Source organism: Folsomia candida, unplaced genomic scaffold, assembly GCF_002217175.1.
Source record: "Folsomia candida strain VU population unplaced genomic scaffold, ASM221717v1 Fcan01_Sc016, whole genome shotgun sequence".
Lineage (NCBI taxonomy): Eukaryota > Metazoa > Arthropoda > Collembola > Entomobryomorpha > Isotomidae > Folsomia > Folsomia candida.
Genome location: NW_019091208.1, coordinates 3,927,925 through 3,950,436, shown reverse-complemented (window position 1 = coordinate 3,950,436; position 22,512 = coordinate 3,927,925). Strand labels below are relative to the sequence as shown.

Genomic DNA, 22,512 nt, shown 5'->3' with positions numbered 1-22,512 from the left:
GCTTTTGTGATTCACGGGACAAAATGTGCACCGTGTGGGAACTACTTTCAAGTGGACGTACTCATATTGTAAGAAGAGAAACATGTCACATTATGAACTGCAGAATGAGAAGGACGGCATTTTTGTGGTTGTAAAATGTACACTGTTAAAAATCTGGTAGGGGTGAGATATATACTCGGTACTGGTATTGATTTGGTAATAATTTCGTACCGGAGGGGTAGTAGTTTGTTTCTCAGTGGTAAATTTCTCATTACCAGAAAATTACTAAACTGTCTGCCCGTTATTACCAGTGCCGGTAAAGTCATATGCCAGTAATGATTTAATACCAGTTTTCTAAGGGTGCATGTGTGCATGTACACAACACTGTACATACATTATCCTGCCCAGTAGCCTTTATTATTCCTTTCACTTTACAAGAGCCAGACCGACCAGAGAGGGAAAGCGAGAGAGAAAGGTCTGCTGCGTAACACATCTCTCGATCTGGGGAACAATTGACATGACCTTGATTGCTGCTCTCTCTACACAGGTGCATACCTCATCTGGGGCATTGTAGCATAAATTTTGTAGGCAGAATTGACCATTTCTTATACCCCATTGTCCTTGTACATACACACATAAAATGTGTGCTTTATTATACTCGGCATGTTAGTAGCAAAGCTGCCGTTGTAATCTAAACTGAAATCTACTACGACGAGGTAGTGCATTGCATTTCCATGTTTCTCGGTCGAGACAGAGAGAAGGTAATGGTGAGTTAGTGTGGTTCGTAGGGATAAGATGCCTATTCCAGAGTGTATTTTATGCCTCATGCCATACCAAGCAGCAGCCACTACTATGTACTACCAACCACCACACGACTCCACTCCAAAGCTACTACAACTTTCTCCCGGGGTTTCGGTTCTTTCCTCGTCGCTTTTTCCCGGGTATCGAAAGCGGGTAGTCGGAGCGACTGCTGCGTTTGTCTGATGTTCAAATCAGGAGACTTTGCAGCATGCATAGAGCTCACGGTGGAAATGTGTGGATATGCTTTCACTACTTTCACTTTTTCGGAAATGTCAATTTTTCTTGGGAATTTCGGTACCTAAAATTTTGGGGGGGACGTGTATCTTATTTTCTTTGCCTTATCTATTCGATAAGCACGCACTCTTGCACCCCACCCGGACCATCATCATCTTCAGTAGGAATAGTGGTATGAATTTTCTCCAACTCAAGTCTTGCTTCTCTCTGCCTCTGCCCGTGTGGTGCCTGGCTCTGGCTCCTTTCTCTGGCAGAATTGCTCTTGGAATTGCTCCGTGGACTGGACTAGTACAACAGTTCAGCTCCAAATCTAAATTCTACGTGCCACTCGCACCCATACTTCCTCGTGAAGCATTAACTCGCCCGTTCCATCGTCTTTTCGGTCTGCACTGCGGATTTTCTAACAGTCGTTCGTTATCCGTCGTTGCTTCGAGACTTGGACAAGCTTCGAACAAGCACTCACTCACGCGCTTCTCTTCTTGCCTACTTACTACTCGCTAAGTAGTGCCGTTCCATCAGAGGACAACATATTTACATATCAACAACACCTTCTTCTTCCTACTATTTCTCGCTCTCTTTCTCTGAAAAGACGACTTTGGAACATGGGAATAGTGGTCACCTCTTGGAACTCGAGCCCTGGAGGAGTTGAGCTCTGCTGAGCTGTGACGGCGACCGACCGACCGACGGACGGCTGATCTCCCGGCAGTGTTTCTACTACTTTCTCCCAGACATAGACGAGACTAATTTTCCTGGCTGGATTTGTTATCCGTATTAAAATACATGTTGTTACAGAGTGAAAGCGTTGGTGGGTGAGTGAGTGAGTGAGAGACTTTTACTCGTCGTCGTCGTTGTTGGTGCAGCGGAGCCGAAAAGTGGTGGAATATCTGGATTCAGGCTCTAAATAAATAATTCTGCCAGGTCAGAAAGAGAGGAGTAAAAGTGGGGAAGCGACCAACTGCAGATCACACACAAACACACACACCACACACTCACAGACAACACGTCCAGGTACAAGAGAAGGGAAATGTTCAAGGACTAACGTAACCCAGAAAACCGAATCAAATTCATCTCTCGTAATAATATCTACTACTTACTACCACCACCACTTTTCACTACTACGACCGACTACTACGGCTGCAGGGCCAAATAAGTAGCAGGGAATCATTATTATCCTTCATTCTTGATTCGGAGAGACCTTGAACCGGATTTTGAGTTTTCTTCAACCGTGATTTCACAATATCATCACCACTTTTATCATTCCGGGCTAAAGATTAAGGCACGGATCGGATCCAAGTAAAAAAATAATAGCTTTCACTTTTACTTTCACTTTATCGTATTTTCATTGATCACCAAAAAATACTTAAGTAAGAAATACCAAATACATATCAAAGAAATTACCCACATATCTCATCGCGTCTACGAAAAAATGCTGTGAAACGACGTGACTCTGCATTAAGTAGTAGAATAATTCTAATTATTCCACTCGCCTCGTCACCACAAATGACATGAAATGAAGTTCACGTCTCTATTTATAAACTTTGTTGGGTGTTTCGTTCATTGAGCGGTCGGCCTGCTCTCAATCTCTGCTAAAAAAACAAGTACAAACTGCAACCTACATATCAATATAGTTGCCAATTATTTAACTAACCAGAACATATCAAAATCTGCGATGAATTTGTAAAACGATTGACTGAATATTATGGAATTAAGCACTCCGGAATTTTAATGGTTCGTTAGCAAAAAAAGTGTGTAAAACTATGCATGAAAAGTATTTGTGAGTGAAAAGGTGCGAACAAAGTGCGTACAACATTTGGCGGATTATTTGCTTAGGTGCTGGTGCTGGTGACGAAAGGAATTCTAGGAAACGTAGTACACAAAGAAAGAAAGCAAGCAACGAACCAACTTTGCATTGTAAGTTATTCATACACTTTACGAAACTTTATGACAAAAGGGAGTCGATTAAGTTTTCAAAGTATTAATTTAATCCGAAATTGAATTTCTCAATCTATTAAAATCAAATTGAGTCCAACTTTCATTCGACAAAAGTTGGGAAGAAGGAGAAGAATAATTTACAAATAAATGACAAAATTTTCTACCCGGGTAATTCTCCTAATTTTAAGATTGATCTAATTTCTATTTAATTTGGGTCCTTTGTAATTCGGCCAGATTCAATTACACGGGTTCTCATTTTGGTTTCAATACATTGATATTTGCATGAACTAATTTAGGTGGCTTTATGCAAATATACTGTTGAAAATGGAGGGTTGTACATACGTAATTAGGTTCGTACGTGGTGTAATGATAGTAAAAGTTTGGAATCAATTACATACAAATAAAATTCAAAGGTTTGTATTCACACGGCAAAAAATGTGTCTGAATTGATTTTGTTTTCACGCTTTTTGAGATTTCGGTATGCATCCAGCCAAATAAAGTGGGTGAAAGCGGTACAAATGCACTCTTAGAAAACTGGTATTAAATCATTACTGCCCGGAATACATGTATATTTGGCTCTACCTGCACTAGAAATAAGGGGCATTAGTAATGTTCTAGTAATGAAAAATTTACCCCTCACAAACAAACTACTACCCCTCCGGTAGCAAGTTATTACCAAACTAATCCCAGTACCGAGTAGATACCCTCCTCTCCCAGATTTTTAACCGTGTAGTCAAATCTACTTGGATAAAGAGGACTCTAGGAGGAGGAGCTGTAGGAGTAAAATGATGTTTCATATTTAATTCAGTTAGTCCATATGCAAGTCATATCCTATTTCCATCCGGTGTAAGCCCATCATTTACGTCCACATCCATTCCACTTTTACTTCATTGGATTAATTCTCTCCCCCCATCCTCCACCCAAGCAAGCAAGGCTGCCACGTTGGTGTAGGTTTTGGTGGCGTGGCTTGGTTGAGAAAAAGTGGAATGTTTTAATTTAAAATTCTACGACTAATGGATCGGGTGAAAGTAGGCCGACCAGAATACGGAAAGGGAGAAAGTCTCGCGTTATTTGCTCTTGATGCGGGAAAGTTTTTGTTTAATGTCACTACACATTTAATGCTCTTGGCGTCAGAAGTTTAGATGGAATAGAAAAGTGCTTTCTTCTTTCTTTCTCTCTCTCTCTCCTTCCTTCCTCCCTCTTTTTGGCTAATAAATATTTCTCCGGATGGATATTAAAGGTCAGACTTTAATATTTCATTAAAACTCTAAATCCTTCTCTCTTGTATTTTTCCAGGTTCTTCTTTTCCCTCTCGGGATCGTGTCGGAAAGCAGGGGGGAAAATGTCCTGATACTAAAAAAAGTCACCTGGAAAATTAAATTTGTGCTAAAAAATCACCTCGAATTGTAATTTAATGGAACGATGAGGACAGAGACTAAGTGTATACGCGTACTTTGCACTCGTAGACGAAGCTGATATACATCAGTTTTACTAAAAGGGAGATATTTACATACATAAATATTGTTAAGTACGGGGCTTCAGTGTTCATTAGGTTTACAGCAATCACGACCCCTTCGCATCCTTTATTGTGTGACCAATCAGCAGAAAGCTAACTACCGACATACATATCTACCTACTTACCTGCCCGTACTATTTTGAATGACTGTGTGAGACACATGTGCTAAAATTATTACGAGTGATTACTGCCATTACTTACTTACGTAATACGGAGACAAAACACTGGGACTTTTCGGGTGGAGAAAGTTTCGCGAGAGAGAGGAGCAAGTCGTAGTGGTTGTCGTCTTCCTGGGTACTTCAGCTCTGCCAAGTTATCATCGTCATCGTTATCGTCATCGTCAACTCGCCGAGTAATTAATGGACATCTGAGTTGAGTGAAATGCAATGCAGAAAATCGGATTGGGTAAGCACCTTTGTTTTGGTTTGATATTAATAAGCATGGTGAAGATAAAGATAGAGGCGTGTTATTAGTTGGGATTGGAAATCTGGTTTTTGCGAATTCGAGTTATCCGGACTTCAAAGAAACAAAATTTGGATTTTAGAAATCGTTTCATTTCATCATCATTTCATCATCATTTCATAAATTAAGTTGAAACAGGTTAATTTTTTTGCAAGGCCAATACATGGGCTGACTCAGAATGCATGCACTTTTTGGACGTCGATTGCAAGATAATTCCTTGGCCGATATAAAATATGTATGTAATTATTCTAGCGCCATAACTTCTATTTTCCAAATGCCGTTAAATTATAATTTCAAAAAGTAAAATTAGATCTTGAAATTGATAAAGCAACTGGGGCAATAATTACAAAAATCTGAGTAAAATTGGATTTTCGGCGAAGCTTTAAACGAGCGAAAGCGCCTTGTTTTCGTCTTTATTTTTAACCCTTTTGATAGAATCAAAGCATTGAGAACCAACGAAACCCCACAGTTACCACCACACATCAAAAGGAAGTCAAAATGTGAAGGTGAGAGGTTAAAATTATTCTCCCAGTACGACACGTTTGATTACTTATTACTCACATGCAGGATTACATAGTCGATCCATAAATGTTGGATAAAAACGTGCATAAAATTCTTCAATACCTACAATTTTGAAATGATTTCAAAACCGATTTAAATCCGAATTGATAATCGGAAAATTCGAAATCCCCATTACAAAAAATTGGCACAGGTTTGCAATCCTTATAGTCAAACTACCAACCAAAAATGAAACCACGAGCTGGAAAAACTCTTGAAAATCTCGTGCATACGTACAAATAAGGCTTTCTCCATTGGTGTACTCAGGAAACTGGGCCTGTGTTTGTGTGTACAGCACTAGTGACTACTTACTCCTCGTTTGTGAAGGGTATGAATTTCTATAGAACTGATAATTATAAGGGAAAAGGAGGGAATTTGTATGTAAGGATACGCACACAGAGCTCTCTCTCTCCGGCTTCCTTCCTTCTTTCTCTTCATAATGCTGCTGCTACTCTCCTCGTACAAAGGAATGATCAAAAAGGCTGATTGTAATTGCAAGCCGAGTGGTTTGATTCAAGTTTGGGCCAGGATTACGAAGCTCTCTCTCTCTTTCGCTCTGCTTTTAGTGGAAGAAGGAGAAAGCGAATCACTTGTCCCCATTTCCACATGAATGCATACACAGATATTTATTATTATTATTGTGTGGGCAAAAGGGAGGATGAAAGAAATACCTTGACGAAGTAAACCTGCACGGACTTTGGTGTGTATGTGCTTATATGGTTATTCAGAATTCTTTGGAAAGGTGGGTTTATGCTTTCACTTTTTGGGAACTTGCGCCAATGTTGTAATTTTTTAACTCTGGTGCAGGTTACAAAGGAGTGAAGTGAAGTATGAAACCTTAAGCAACCACGTCCACATAATTATATAGTGAAACCCTATTAAGCACAAAGTTTGTCCGTCTGTCTGTCCGTTCATTTGTCCGTCGGCAGGATAACGCGAGAAAACGGGTCGAGATAATCGAGATCGGTTTGCGGCATCGTAAATATGATCTCAGATGCTATCAACTTTTGGAGTCAATTGGACCACCCCCTCCCTCGAGGTCAGGGGGTGTGGTCACATTTTTTTGGGAAATTACTTGTTTCACCATATAGCTACGTTTCGTTAATTTCTGTTTAAATTAAAGCATACATAGATCCTGAATCCTGGTAAAATTTGTAGAAGCAAAGAAAGAAAAGTGTATAATTCCATACACCGTAAAAACATATGCAAAATCAACCCAGTAATAATTCCTATGTGGCATCATTCCGAAAATCAGCTCGACCTCTGTCTGATTGACATATATTTGCCCCTTCTCTCTCACTCACTCACTCACTCAACCCACCGCTGGCTGATGGGCATGAATATGAATCCTTCACTCACTTTCACACATATTCCGCCTGCCCCTTATTTACCAGGATGAAATGAAATAGGGAAAGCTGCAAAATTGGAAATCTTTCTGGCAGATAGATCACGAAAATATGGATCACGGACGACGGAATATGCATGTACGAGGGAAGAAATGTATGTATGTACGTGAAGCTGGAAAACGTAACTTGGTTTGAGAAGGATACTCCAGACTGACTTTGACTCGTTATTAGGCTCCTTTGGTCTTACGTTCCTCCTCAATTATCGATTTTCACTTTCACGACTTTCACCATCTATTCTTCTTCCCTCGGCCTGGGCAGGCACCCACTAACACAACTCACGTCTTCTTCTTCCTCTTTTCCTGTGATGAAACCATGATACCTGGGAAATTGCCTGCTTCTCTTCTCAAAATAAATATGTATAGGCAAATCTAATCTGACACGAGGAAAAAAATTGAAACTGGCATACACAGAATTTTAAAAAGGAAAAAAAATCTCAAAGTTTCCCAGAATTAATCACGCCACGTGATGCAAAAAACCTGCTGGTTCATTAGATTGGATTAGATCTCATTACGATTATTATGATTATTATTTTTCAAATATTAAAAGAAAGAATAATTGTTGTATACAGAATTTACATAGATCAATTTAAAAAAACGAGAAAGTAAAAAAAATCTCAAAGTTTCCCAGAATTAATCACGCCACGTGCTACAAACCTGCGAGTACATTAGATCGGATCACATCTCATTACTATTATTATTATTCAAAATCAAAAGAGAGAATGCCTTATACAAATAATTTAGACCAATTTAAAAAAAACGAGAGAAAGCAAAACAAAATCTCAAAGTTTCCCAGAATTAATCAAACCTGCTGGTTCATTAAATCGGATCACATCTCATTAACGTTATTATTATTATTATTCAAATATCAAAAGAGAGAATGTTGAAGGAAATTAAAACACACTTGAAAGTGGAAGTGGGAGTGAGAGAGTAATGAGTCTGGCATCTCTCATAACTGACTCTCACTCACGGAGCGAGCGGGATGAGGAGGATGATGCGGATGGATCCAGGTTGTCCCAGAGGATTGAGTTTCACTTCTGCAAAAGTGGGATTGAATGGAGATGAAGTGATGAGTTGAGCGACTAATTGCTTTTGGGAGAGATGACGACGGTGATGATGAGCATCATCACGATCGTGACGACGACCAGGACGGCGACGAGGTAAATGAAGGAGATAACTGGTAGCATACATGGTGCGAGGTACATATGGGCATCCTTGGGAATAGAGGTGAAAGTGTGATAAATAGGTGGTCTCATTTATGTATGTGCATATCCTTGTTATTTCGACTGATTCCTAAATCCAGTCCGTGCAGGGTTTCGTTTTTTACGGGTTTGATATATTTCTTGCATAGGAAGGAAACAAATGCAAGAAAGTGTCAGAAACACAAGAAATGCGAGGTGCACGAAACTGCAAGAAAAGAAAGAAATTTGGGATTCAAGAAATGCGAGGTGCAAGAAACTGGGATAAAATGCAAGAAATTTGAGCTATCTAGCCACGTGCCCTATGAATTAAAGCGCCGGGGCATAGTTTCTCACACCTTGCATTTCTTGCAGGTCGAAATACCCGTAAAAATACCACTTTCTCCCCTCTATTTCTTGCACGTGGTTACTCCCACCCGAAACCCTGAGTTTACATAAATATGTATGGCATCGCTGTAATCACCACCTCGTTCTAATGCTCGTTAGGAAGTGGATGTGTTTTGATCAAAATAAATATTTTCAAAACATTCGTCTCAAACTCGTTCGCTGCTGGGCATGAATTTGTACATACGTTATCCCGGAGTGAGGTAGACTTGTTTAATCCAGTTTAGCATGCACACGAAGAGTGCGGAATAACGTGTTAGTATTCAGCAGGGAAAGGTCTCCCGTTGTGACGACCTGGATTGAAATCTTGGTCTATTGTCAATCTCTCGGCGTACGTACATTTTTCGGTTGGGAAAACAAGATGCAGATATTTCCCAGTGTTTCGTTGGGTGTCGCCGAGTTTATTTTCCAAAGTGGTCGGGGAATTGTTGACGTGCAGAGTTTGGTCGTAATAGTGGAGGTCCTTATACATAAGGTGAAAGTTACATATGTTATACATTTCATGGGCATTATTTTGATTATGTGCTCCCAATTAGTCTCGGATCTTGTTTCGAATGTTGTCTGATTTTCGAGACAACGTGCCAATCAGATAAAACTTATGTTTTTCTTAATTTGCATAATTTTTGCATACATTGAAATTTTCTACACTTTTAAAAATCTGACATAGTCAAGCAGGCATTGATTTATCGGTGTTAAATTGTACCGATCTGTAGAAATTTATTACCAATACGGTAAAACTTTAATACCGAGCTATTACTGTACTGTACAAGTATGAATACCTCCTGTTATTATTTTAATACCGGATTTCTAAGAGTGTATGTAACCGTATGAATGTACACGTTATAATTTTAATCAGTTAACAATCCCAAATGTAGAACAATCCTTGTTTAAAACATATGTACATACATAAGTAGCAGCCCAGCACCCGTCAAAATTACGAATTTCCCACACCTCTCTCAACCCCAACCCGGTAATTAAACCCTGGTCAATCTTCTCACACACAACATTGTAATTACGTTTGTTTCAAAATCTGCTAACTCCGTGGGATTACAGTAATCAAGCGGGAAATCGATATGGCGGACGACGTAATGTATTTCATTATTGTAATGTCTGAAGGAATTCGACGCGGTGTTCATTACATAGGATAACTTCCTCCAGGAAGGAACTCACTGCACGAAATTGTTCCCTCGTACAACATGCGATAAAGTATTTCAAAATTGAAGTAGACGAGAGGAAAAGCCACCAAGCGTGTCAATTTGGTCGTGAGACTTGCCTCCACAGAAAAACTTTGCCAACACTGCACTCACTCACTCCCATTCGTACATTCGTACATTCACGTTCTGCACGTTTGGCAGCTGAACATCAGAGAGAAGAAGAAGTGAGAGTTGGTTTTTGGGTTTGGTTTGGCTCCTCTCGGGCCGAGAGAGCCGAATAAAATATTCAGATCTCAGACAGACGCCGTGATAAGATACGTACGTACGCGAAATATCGTCAGCAAAGAGATCTCGAAACTAAAACTTCAATTTCAAACTTTCTTTACCAACAAGAGAGGAGGGATGATGATACATTGGCGTGGCGTGGTGTTGATGTGTATGTACATATGCATAGCACTACTAGGAGTATGTTTAGTGTGCAGCTTTCACCCAGAGAAAGTGAGGCACGATAAGAGGATGAGAGAGAGTGAGATGATGCCACAGGATTTTTTAGAATAGTCAAATCTTCCAGTTTCTTACCTACCTACATACATACTTTTTTGTAAGACCACGACCAGGACGACTGACTGACTACGTTTCATTTCTGGGAGTGATTGATGAGTTGTATTGTTCAAGTGAGGTTAGACATTTGAAGGAGAAAATAAGAAATTGTTGTGTCTTGTTACATAAATTACGATGGCATGACCCGGCATGACACACTGTTAAAAATTGGGTAGAGTGAGATATATACTCGGTACTGGGATTGATTTGGTAATAACTTTCTACCGGAGGGGTAGTAGTTTGTTTGTGAGGGGTAAATTTTTCATTACTAGAACATTACTAATGCCCCTTATTTCTAGTGCAGGTAGAGCCAAATATACATGTATTCCGGGCAGTAATGATTTAATACCAGTTTTCTAAGAGTGTGCCTACATTCCTTTGCACGTGTGAGGCCTTCATTCCAATGAAAAGGGTGTCATTTTCCAACTTGGACGGAAGGAAAGCACCCTTTCGGAATTTTATTTACAAAGTTTATTAAATTTTTTAGAAAGAAAAACAGACATCCGAGCTCTCTCCATTTCTCCTCAACCTTTGCCAAGTTTCATGTTTCCTCAACTTATTTTCCCCTCCATTTGCTCCCTCCTATTTTGCATATAACACGGGAAAAGTGTTTAGAATAAGTTTGTCTCAACTTTTCACAAACTTTTTGAATTTGTGACACAAAATGATAATGATAACGGAGAAAAAATGACGAAAAGTTTCCTCGTAATAGAAACAACAATGCCAATTTCTTTCCCAACATTTGAGTTTTATTCTTGTTCGGCGGGCACACAATGATTATTCAGGGCTGAAAATTCGTGTCATTATCAAATAATGGTGGTTCAAAATGTAAGGATTGTTTGTCGATTTAAGTGTGGAAATTTATATAGCAAACGACAAATTCGACAACATGGAAAATATTGAATAAATAAATTGCCACCATTAAAATATTTCCGCACTTGGAGGTAATCACAGGGCGGATATGTATTTACGAAAAATCGCTGGTATGCATATGTATTTAATATTTATTTTAAAAAAAAACGTCAAAATATTTACGTAGTATGAACTAAAAAAAATTCAAGTTTTCGCAAAATACATATTTCTAAGTATAATGCTCTAGATTTTTTGTAGTCGAAATTTCATTGAGCAAAAACCGTTCGTACCGGATCGTTGAGACCTTTACAAAATAAATATGAAAATATTTTTGAAAAAATATGCAAAATATTTATAATTTGAATATTTTGAAATTGTTGTGCTCCATGCGAGTTAGGGAAGACACCCACAAAGTTTGACGGTCGGTTCAGTCATCAAATGAAAAAGAAAATGAGAATGTTGAAAATAAATGTTGAAAATAAATACATATCCGCCCTCTGTTTATTATATGTAGAATATATTAGGGAAAAGTATGTACCTACCTACCTACATTTGATAAAACTAAAAGTCTCTTGAAGTGCATTTTGTGTGGAGAAAAGGTACAAAATGAGATAGAAAATTTTCATCTCTCAAATCACCAGAGCGGATCACTTTCTCTCACTTTCTCCGCTATTCATTGAGTCAGGCCGGAGTCATGAGAGCCGGGCTGACTCTCAAGCAACGGTGTCAGTGTCACTTTCCCTTTCCAGCTATTTCACCAACTATAATTGACTTTGACTGCGACTTTACTTTGCTTCCCTCCATCCGCCTTGTTTGTGCCGTCATGCTTACTAACTCCCATTTATCCGTCCCTTTTAGTCGCTCCTCTCTTTACTTATGTATGCATTAGGTCAGATAATATCCAGGCTTACCACACACGGGCCAAATATGTTACGTGCCGTTACACACAAACAGACAAACATATTCGGGGAAGGAAAATATGCGGAGGAAAATGTACACGGATTATGGATCAGGTTGGTGGGTTCGTGTGTATGCACACTCTAAGAAATTTTACCCCGGATTATTACCTATGTTACTATGGTGGTGATAATATGTCATCGCTCAGTAACAGCGGAGTAAATATGTGGAAACAGCCCATAACAAGCGAGGTGAAAGTCTATTACCGAGCATAAGCGTACTACAAATAACACCGAAATGCTACAACCTCGATCACCAGAGTGGATGATTGCCTTTGTCACCGGATTTTTTAGAGTGTATACATTGTTAAAAATCTGGTAGAGTCGGATATATACTCCATACTGGTATTTATGTGGTAACAACTTCCTGACGGATTGGTAGTAGTTTGTTTCTGACTGGTAAATTTTTCATGACTACAACATTACTAAAGGATACTGTCCGTTGTTACCGTGCCGAAAGAGTCACATACATATGTACTCTCAGTAATGATTTAATACCAGTTTTCTAAGAGTGTATCCATATGTAGATAGATACACTTCATACATGCTTGTACTCTTACTTATGTGTCGACATGAATTGAGAATGAGGGAATATAAAGACTGACAGACGACTGACAGTCCCCTCCTCAGAGTAACGATCAGCTTAAGTTTTTTCTTGTCGGGTGGCGACCTTCATCACGACATTTTTCTCCTCACAGGTAACACTCCCAGGCAAACACATGTTGTCCTGAAGCTGCTTTCTCCCTCTCTCCTTGAGTAATTTCTACTTAAACAGGAAAAAATGTTGAGCAGCACCGGTGAGTGGGCCAGTTATCGTTGGGAAACTATATGACCTACTAAAATCAGTTTTATCTTTGAATATACGGCAACTTACACTGTTGGTGGGGAAAGGCCTGCCCTAATGGACGTGTTGTATATCCGTGTTATGTACAAGGCAGGAGAGCGCATCGAATCGCGAAACCCAGCCCATTTGCTTGTTTGTTACATAGATTTCCATGTTTCTTTTAGAGCCTGTTATGCCGAACTTATGGTGTAGAACTGGAGAGAGAAAGTAGTAAAAGTATCCTATGGCGTGCGATGGTGGTGAGGTGTTGTTTTCACCAGACTCTGATCTAGAGCTGGCTCCACCAGTTTGTATTCAGTGGTGGAATCCGGTCGTCTTTCAGCAGCAGACTTTCACCAGCAATGCACCATTCCTCGCCCCGCATTTTCTTCTCGCAGCTTTGGGACCTTGTGTCCAACCGAAGAATTCTAAATGGGATCCCCTCTCCTCGAATGGTTGGCAGGAGGAGGACGACGTATTCTACGCGGAACTGCGAAATTAGGCTGGGTCGTGTCAGGTCCAATCCCTCCTCGTGTGCTCGTTGGGAGACACTTTTTCCTACCGACGACAACGCGGCCTTGGGAGCTTCTCATCCATAAATTTTATATTTTGGAATATTTATGAGGGATGGGCCAGAGGTGACACACTCCACGATCGGAGGAGTCCCTTCCACATTTCATAATTGCATTATTTCAAAGTTAGCACAACATGGAAGTAAGTACTTGTGAGAGGAGATGAGTCTCTTTTTCCATTTTAATGGTCTCCTCGTCGTCATCGTCGTCGTCGCACTCAGGATCGAGGTCTCCCAGCGTATGCGATCCAATTTTGACCAAACTGGTGTAAATCGATCGCAAATTTAATTGATATGAAATTTTCAAAAGACACGATCTCTCAATGGGCACGTTTGGCAGAGATATTTGCATCCGAAGAAGAGAAAGCGGGCAGAAAATTTGGAAAGTGCAAAATTTATCACCGTTACGGCTCGTTTTCTCCTCTTCGGATGCAAATATCTCCGCCAAACCTGCCCATTAGAAGATCATATCTTTTACAAATTTCGTACTAACAAAATTTGCCATCGATTGCCACTCGTTTACCCAAAATCGTATCGCAACCGCTGTAACACCTCCATTGTTACATACATACATCCACTCGACTGCGTTATTTAGCATTTTATTTCAAGTTTTGATTCACCAAGGTTCCCCCTCCTCGTAGAGAGAAAAAGCTTTTCGGAATTGCCAAAATTAGGGGATTTGAACGAGTTGAGCTATTTATTACTCTCTGCGACGACGACCTGCCTACGTGGTGAAAGTTGTAGTGGGTAAACACATGCAGGCAGGGGGAGAAAGTAGTATATGTATCCGTATTTCCTCGCCTATCGCCGTGCACATTAGTATTATGCACATCAACAAAGAATAACAAGTAGTCGCGCAGTGTGAGAGGTTGAGCACAAAGCGCACCACTAACAACATGTCATTTGGAGGCAGGCAGGAAGAAAAGAGGTCGAATTTCTTCTCCTCTGAGACGTTGTGGCCGTACAAAAAGGAAAGAAGGAAAGTAGGAGAAAGTGGGTGAAATCCTTCCATCAATAACGGCAGCAGCAGAGTCGGCTGGCTGCCTATCTCGTCGTCGTAAGTATGAGGATGGAATGGATGGAATGGTGATATTTTATTTCCTTGGCGGATGGGAAAGTGGGATACCACGCTGCATGGGAAGTGGCGTGATCGATTGGTACATTTTTTGGGACACATTCCTCTTCTTCTGCCGCACACACACACAAAGGTTTGCATTGGCTAGACTGATGGAACGTGAACTTATTTCAGGAAAGACAACAAGGCATTTTATACAGGGTTTTGGTTCCCTTTCTTTTTACGTGGATGGAGATATATAAATACATAGTTAGGGATATGCATATTCAGGGTGAAGTGTTTCGTTTCTTGCGGGTTTGCTGCATTTTTTGTACTGGAAAGCATAAGAAATGCAAGAAATGCAAGGTGCAAGAAACTGGGAGAAAGTGCACGAAATATGCGCCATCCGGCCACGTGCCGTATGAAGTATAGCGGCGGGGCGTAGTTTCTTGCGCCTTGCATTTCTTGCAAGTCAAAATACCCGCAAGAAACCACTTTCTCCCCGTTATTTTTTGCACGTGGTTATTATCTACTTGTACCAGAAACACTGCGAAAAGTGCAAGCCTCTCTTTTAGTCCGGTGGCATAAATGATGTTTAAAAACGAGATAAATTATGTGGGCTAGGAGGAAATCCGGGCACCCCTTGACGAACATGAGGATCCGCGAGGTCGTCAGCACCAGCAGTAGCAAGTCACGAAGGCAGGCTTCAAAAAAAGTTTGATGAATGTGAACCAGGTGTCTGCATACTCATTCAGTAATATTTTTACAGGCATATCGATCCAGAAACATTATCGCCAGTCAAGAGAGAAAGAGAAAGGCTTCTTGTGCATGAAAATTCTTGATGAACACTTCAAAATTCAAGTTATTTTAATCATGCGGGACAATGAGGGTATTCATGGTGAGGTTGCATCGTTAGGACTAAAAAAAAGTAGTATTTACGACGAGTTTGTATGTATATTCTTGAAAATTGACTTAAAAAACTCTACGGCTACTGTCCGTATAACAAAATAGAGACAAACGTCCGTAAAATTTTTATAAATTAATTTTTTTTGCATCATGTAAACAAACTCTGCCAGATAACCTGTCAGAATTTTTTATTCCTTTTTTGTGAACGAACAGTAATTGGAACTAAATATAGTAAAATAAATCTATTTTTTAAAATTTGAACTTTAAAAAATATTTATAAACCAACTATTTTTTTAATTTACAAAAACAACTCTTAATGAAAACCCCAAATAGTGATTATGTCGTCCCACTGGGGAAAGTCGTGTCTCTTGTGACATCGCCCAATTAATTGGTGAGGAAGTTCATTAAAAATTTATAAGGGTTTTTCCTCGCCTACTTAATAACACCCTCCACTCACTCACTCACTCACTTTGGACCTAACTTTACCCTTCAGCTATTATGGCTCCTTGTTGAAAGAGCTTTCTCGCCTTGTTAAAACTTTAGATTGGATGGGGCACGAAATGTCTCATTCGATCACGTCATTTGGCAGATCTGCTTCCGTCATCGTACGTACCTTTCAAGTCAAGTGTCTCAAGAGCTGAGGAAGGTAACGGGTGGTCATTTAGCTTCGTAGAGCCAGCAGTATTTCGGGTGAAAGTAACCACGTGCAAGAAATAGCAGGGAGAAAGTGGTTTCTTGCAGGGATATATTGACCTGCAAGAAATTCAAAGCGCAAGAAACTACGCCCTGCCGCTATACTTCATACAGCGCGTGGCTAGATGGCGCACATTTCTTGCACTTTCTCCTAGTTTCTTGCACCCTGCATTTCTTGCATTTTTTTGATTTCGAGTGCAAAAAATGTAGCAAACTCGCAAGAAACGAAATACTGCTTGCCAGCAGCAACGTATAGAACTTAAATATTCTCTTAAACCGGATCCGAACCCAGCAAGAATCATTACAATCTGTTTAAAATTGCACAATTGAATGGAAAATACACCTTCAATTTATTTATTGTAATCGTACAAACTTTCACTTTATGAATGGCACAAGAAATTCTGCAAATAATAAAAAAACTTGAATGAATAATGTTGACCATAACAAAGAAGTCTAATGAGCATCATTCATCCATATTTACTTTATTGATTGTTTCTCTCTTTCTCTGTAGTCCAATCCGGGACAAAGTGGTTCACTTTCTATATTTGCATATTCATCTAACTAAGAAGTTCACTAATATTTGTGATAAATTTCAACTCTTCGAGTGTGTGCCGAAGAAGTTTCAAGTTTCGTTTGGAGGAGTGGTTAACGTGAACGGCGGTGCATGTGGCGGCGCAGTCTGGTCCGAAAGTATTATATATTTGATGAGCCGATTGCAATTGACAGGGCGAGATAAGCGGAATATAATGGGACACATGTGTACATATGCTTGTTGTGAATTGAGCACAAGTGAACTGGATTCATGAGGAATGCATGAATTGTCAACGAGTGTGACCTGATTGTGTTCCAAGTATGATTGACGATTGCAGGTAATTTGTTACGTAAAAAATTTGAAATCGATTTAACGGTTCATGTGGGATACATTTATGTATAATTGCGAGAATTGCGACGAGGAGTAGTAGTGCGTTGGGGCAAAGTAGGTTTGCTCACTTTAAATAATATGTTATCAACTAAATAACATGACCAGGCTTTATTAAGGGGTGAAAGTATTTTATGTATAGGAGCGTTATGTCCGTCTGCCTGACCGTTGGCCTGATAACGCGAGAATAAAGTCATATAAACATGAAATTTTCGAGGAAGCTTCGTCGGAATACATGGGTGTGGTTTAAAAGCAGTTTATTCAAGCTTTCGATGCTGAACTCGCATCATCATCAGGAAATCAGGACTTTTAACAATTTTTTGGAAATCGAAATTTTCAACGTAAATTGTTAATCTCAAGGCGCAGGGTGAGTTCGAAGATGGTAGGTCACTGTAGGTCACTCCCGTTAAGGTCAAATAGGTCAAAAAATGTCACACAAAGGTCAACAAATGTTAAATTTGATGCATATCACTAATGTCAAAATATTTCAGACGTCTCAATTTTAACAAATTTTGATTACTGAATACATTTACATATGATACCCGGTTTGATCTGCAAGACCCCGGTGACCGTGTGAATGAGGTTAACGGTCACAAATGTCGAAAGTACGTCAGACGTGTCAATTTTAATATATTTTCGACGGGTAAAAACAATACGATATTCATTTTGACGTATTATGACACACTTCTTTCACCCTTTCGTTACACGTTGTAACCGTTTATTTTATTTTAGAATATATTTACATAACTAGACTAACATCATGATAATACGACAGAATATTATTTTAGAGCACAATACCTGTCTTCTTCGAATAAGCTCATTGCTCCTGTTGGTTTTGTGGTTGCTCAGCTTGCACGTTACACACACACCTTAATGTGACGTACATCCCAGAGTCAGATTGATATTCTTAGACTCACCTGAATTTCGGCTGAGGAAAAACTACGTCAACGGCGACGCCAAGAAAGAACACATTGAGGATCGACGCCGGATGGATGTGTTTCCACTTTGGGGAAAACGCCACCAACTATTTAATATCCCCTCGGCTAAAGTACACACTTGTGCAGTGGCCGCGGAAGCCGTGGGGACATTAACATTGCAGGATAGGGGAGGGAGGGGTTTTCATAACATGGGAAGATGATGGGGACATTGAATAACCGTGGGGACATTGTCCCTCTGTCCGCGGTCACTGGAAGCACAGCCTGACTGTCCAACTAACTTGTCCTTGTCAACTATACTGATGGGAGTACTTTGTTTAAATTATGTATCGATTTTAACCTATTCTTTTTTTACTTTGTGTCTCCATCCCCCCAAAAAAACTCGTGTATGACACTTTCCGCCGCAGTTACCTATTGGGAATTCAAAGTGATTGATGATTGATTATGCGAGTGGAAAAGGAAAGGAGGACGTGGTCTGGTGGGGCATGTTGTAATTTGAGTAATATTTTGTCAATCCATCTTCTAATTGGTAAGGTGGAAAGTATTGTACCCTTCAATTAACAACCTTGTCTGCATGTTTATGAATGTATGGAACCTACGTCAAGTTCATCCAGACTACGGTGTAGACGGGCAGTGTTTCGGGTGAAAGTGACCACGTGCTAGAAACAACGGGAGAAAGTGGGTGTTTTGACCTGCAAGAAACTACGTCAGTGCCTGGCTGGATGGCGCATATTTCTCGCACTTTCTCCCAGTTCATTGCATCTCGCATTTCCTACGTTTCTCGGTTTGCAGTGCAAGAAATGTAGCAAACCCGAAACACTGCAAGTTGAGTGAAAGGTGGTGAAATGTAGACCAGATTTGTTTGACAGTTTCAAAGGTATGAGCCGTTGGCAGCCGAACTTCACTTTACAATTGGTTGATGCAGCTATTTCTACGATGGAGGAATTGGATCTAGGGTATTTTTGGAGGTTGGCGGGTTCATTAATATTTGTAGCGAATGCGGTTTTAGCCCATGGGCTAGAATCCTACTACTATGAATAGATTTATTATTCCTAAAGCTGCACACCTTGGGGTTTAAGCAGACTTTTCAATCCAACCGTATACTCACTCCTTGGCGGGTGTGTTATCTTTAATCTGAGCAAATCGATCCATTATTGTAACTCTTCAAACGTCATTCGTATTTTTGTCTTTTTAAAATCCATTCTTTGTCCCGAGGTGGTGGTGGAATGATCGCATGAAAGATTAACAACTTGCGAAAAATGGTCACGTTCACTTTCCCCGTGCTTCGGGTGAAAGTAACCACGTGCAAGAAATAAGGGTAAGAAGTGGTTTCTTGCGGGTATTTTTATCTGTTATGGGCACGTGGCTAGATGGCGCATATTTTTTGCACTTTCTCCCAGTTTTTTGCATCTCGCAATCTTGCGTTTCTTGCTTTCCAGTGCAAGAAATGTGGCAAAAATCACACGAAACGTTCAACTTTGGACTGTGCACACTTTAAGAAATACATGTCACCCATAACCGCGTGGTGACGATTATAAATATATATGTGACGCACATGTAGCGTGGTGATGTGTACGTTCACCATCAATTGAAAATGATACCAACCGCTGCACATTTACATAACGGGTTCGATCACGTATTTTTAGCCACTTTCTCTCTAATTATTCATTACTTGGTAATCGATACCCAATCTGTCGCTTTATATAAGTAGCCACGTAGCTATATACATATTTACATAACAATTCCTCGAGTACTGCTACTCGAGGAGAGTTACATACATACATACAAAACAATAGCGCCTCATTACCATTTTGGTTCCATTTTCTGCAACACCAAAACCACACAAATCCTGCTGTATAATCAGGACAAACTTATTTTCCATAAACGGGAGGGAGCTGGAAAAGAAAATTATTGAAATTGATGGTTAATCCTACCCGACCACCACCACGACAGACACACAAAGTCCGTGGAAGGAGCACCAAATGATATCAATTCTTATTTAAGAGAGCCTAATGCGAATATCATGATGGTCCATATACGTATGACTATATGTACATAAAGAGAAAGTCAGTAGGTAGGTAGCCAACCCACAAAGTAAAATTGGCCATGCAGTGCTTCGTTTCTTGCGGGTTTGCTACATTTCTTGCACTGAAAAGGAAGAACCGCATTTTTGCACTGCAAACCAAGAAATGGTAGAAATGCGAGGTGCAAAAAACTGGGAGAAAGTGCAAGAAACTCAAGGAATGAAGGGTACAAGAAACTGAAAGAAAATGAAAAAACGCAAAAAATGCTATGTACAAGAAACTGTAAGACAGTGCAAGAAATGTGAGGTGCCAGAAACTGCGAGAAAGTGAAAGAAATGTGCATCATCTAGCCACGCATCGTGTGAAGTATTAATATCGGCGGGACGTAGTTTCTCCCACCTTGAATTTCTTGCAGGCCAAAATACCCGCAAAAACCACTTTCTCCCCGTCATTTCCTGCACGTGATTACTTTCACCCGAAACACTGCCGCTGCTGCTGGTGAGACGACGCTTCTTCTTGCCTCAACCATTAATACGCATTAAGAAGTCACCTCCCCACTTTTGGGGGAGATTTTACCTCTAACGATCAAGAAAATTGTCATTGTGCGACTTTACCTGGGAGAGAAGGAGAGCGAAAAACAAAGCTTTTCCTTGCTCCGCTTTCTCTCTCTCTCTCTCTTCTCTAACTCGAGCTTATTCCTAATGGCCGGATTGTCCTTCATTTCATCCACGGTATAATATTTACTAGGAAAGTCCATGCCTTGCTTGGACTAATGCTAAGTCCACGTCCATTTACCATTTACAACGAGGGAATAGAGGAGCCAGCAAGCATCTCAAGGAAAGGAGGAGGAGGATGTAATTTGGGAAGTTGGACTTTGTGCTAGTCTTACCTAGGAGATGGTCATTGCCGTCGCTGGCTGGTGCTGTAATAAGACTTAAAGCTGATGGGTTTAGCTTTTAGATGTACGTACGTACGTAGGAAAAGTAAGCCTTCTTTTACTTAACTCCCAAAGTGCCTTATTAGTCGATGAAGCTCTCCTCCCTCCTCCCGTCTTCATTAAAAGACCAAACCAAACTAAGTGGAAGTAAGTAAGATTTCATTTCATTTTACTTACCAAGGGTCGCGAGACTTTGGTAAATAAAATCCAAAATTTTGAATACTCACTCACAATTTTCCCCGAGAAGAGACATGAAAGAGAGTCGTACATATAATGACACACAAAGGGAAAGGACTCATTCCAGGAACGACGCGGCGGTTGGCAAGGGTGAAAGCTGGCTTGGCTGGCTTTCACTCGGACTAAACAAGTCGTGGAGGGAGTTGAGCTATTTGGGCGAAAACTCCTCATCAAATCAAAACCCATTTCTCATAATGACCTTTACTGACTGAAGCCCTTGGCAGTTGAGGAGAGTTGACTTGGCACATGGTGAATGCGACGCTGAAAAGGGATCCTTTGTCCGAATAGTGAAATCCTGGGCACGCACAGACATACATATCTTCAAAAAGGTTCTTATGAAAAATAAGAGTCCTTTCATTCACCAAATGTATGGACCGACCGAGGCATGCTCAAGAACGGTTGGGTTGAAGGAATTGGTTGGTGATAGTGTATGTACATAAAAGGAAGTCTGCATACATGCATACATACCTTCATTACTAGCATTGGAGGTCTCCCAACGTATGCGCAAATTTAATCAGTATGTAGTTTGCAAATGACATTAACTGCCAATTTCTTAAGTTTGGCGGGGACGTTTTCATTGGAAGAGGAGAAAGCGCTCAGTAAATTTGGAAAGTGTAAAATTTATCAACTTTTTGGCACGTTTTCTTCTCTTTGGATGCAAAGATCTCTGCAAAACGTGTCGATGATCGTGTCTTTTGCAAATTTCATACTCATTAAACTTGTGATCGATTGAAAATAATTCAGTCAAAATCGGAGAGCATACGCTGGGAAACTTCCATTGTAAGTCTTAACTTCCAAGAATCAAAGTAATGCCAGTAGTGTCATTATCATCATCATCATGAAATACCAAGAATTTCTTTGCATCCTCTCCTCTCAGAATAATAATTTAGGACGAGTGCGCATATAAGTGAGTGGTCCATAGTTCCTTCTTGTTTGTCAGCGACAGTTTACACTAATCGAGCATAATTTAATTGCTTTCGAGGAATTTTGTTCGAGATTGGTGATTCATTTGGGAGGAAATAATTTTCCAAGTACCTGAATTCCCCAGCACTCGAACACGTACGTACGTTCATATGGACCTTACCGCCTAACAGGCCAACCCAGACGCAGGAAACCTCTGTTAAAGTCATTTCGATCAATTTATGCTTCTTCTACCACGAAATGAGAAAAACACTTTAACCCACCAACCAACCAACTCCAGCCTCCGCGCATTAGTCAAGCTTCGTCCAGAAATCGCGAACTTTTGATATATTTGCTCAATCCTATCGATTATATTCGGTTGGTTGGGATTTGGATGAGAAATAATGTTAAATATCCTTTCACCCGTGAAAATATGTCAGGCGAAAGAACAGACAGATTATTGTATGATTTTTGACAAGTGTTT

General features: G+C 40.1%; 1 protein-coding gene across 4 annotated transcripts in view; it reads left to right on the top strand.

The window, feature by feature from the left end:
• The window catches only part of LOC110856555 (acetylcholinesterase), a 49,127-nt gene that overhangs the window by 1,940 nt on the left and 24,675 nt on the right, over positions 1–22,512 (top strand). For 3 of the 4 annotated variants that reach the window (XR_004836332.1, XM_035857114.1, XM_035857112.1), the window contains exons 1-2: positions 1,286–2,925; positions 4,243–4,867. The gene's annotated coding sequence lies outside the window, so the exon portion shown is untranslated. Of the gene's footprint in view, positions 1–1,285; positions 2,926–4,242; positions 4,868–22,512 lie in introns of those variants that run through there. The other variant, XM_035857113.1, reaches the window with a different exon arrangement.